This window comes from Trachypithecus francoisi, unplaced genomic scaffold (genome assembly GCF_009764315.1).
Source record: "Trachypithecus francoisi isolate TF-2019V2 unplaced genomic scaffold, Tfra_2.0 Lachesis_group20, whole genome shotgun sequence".
Classification (NCBI taxonomy): domain Eukaryota; kingdom Metazoa; phylum Chordata; class Mammalia; order Primates; family Cercopithecidae; genus Trachypithecus; species Trachypithecus francoisi.
In genome coordinates this window covers 65,052,943-65,053,557 of record NW_022681466.1, presented here as the reverse complement: position 1 = coordinate 65,053,557, position 615 = coordinate 65,052,943, and positions in this window count along the sequence as shown.

The window sequence follows — 615 nt, the reverse complement described above, 5'->3', positions numbered from 1 at the left end:
TTCCACAACCCAACCTTCCCCGTCACCTCACACCCCTCCTGTTATGCTTGTTCTCCTTCTCCAACCCCAGTGTTTCCTAGGCCATGTTTTCCTGTCATCTCCTTCTTTTTTTTTTTTTTTTTGAGATGGAGTCTCACTCTGTCACCCAGGCTGGAGTGCAGTAGCACGATCTCAGCCCACTGCAACCTCTGCCTCCCAGGTTCAAGTGAATTTCCTGCCTCAGCCTCCTGAGTAGAGTAGCTGGGATTTCAGGCACGTCCAACTAGTTTTTGTACTTTTAGTAGAGATGGAGTTTCACCATGATGGCCAGGGTGGTCTCGAACTCCTGACCTCACTTGGCCTCCCAAAGTGCCAGGATTACAGACGTGAGCCACTGTGCCCGGACAGCCCTTCTTTAGGTTGTTCTATCCATTTCCCTGGCTTCAGTGACCACTTTCTGATGGTTCTCAAACTTGTGTCTCCACTCCTGAGTCCCTCCCACCTTCTACCAGACCCCCACGTCCGGTAGTCTCTAGCCAACAGCTCCTAAGGCTTCTAAAACTTGATGAGTCCAAGTCTAAGCTCCTCTTTTTCCTCCCTGCATTCTCCCACCTCACTGAGTTTAGGTCATCACCA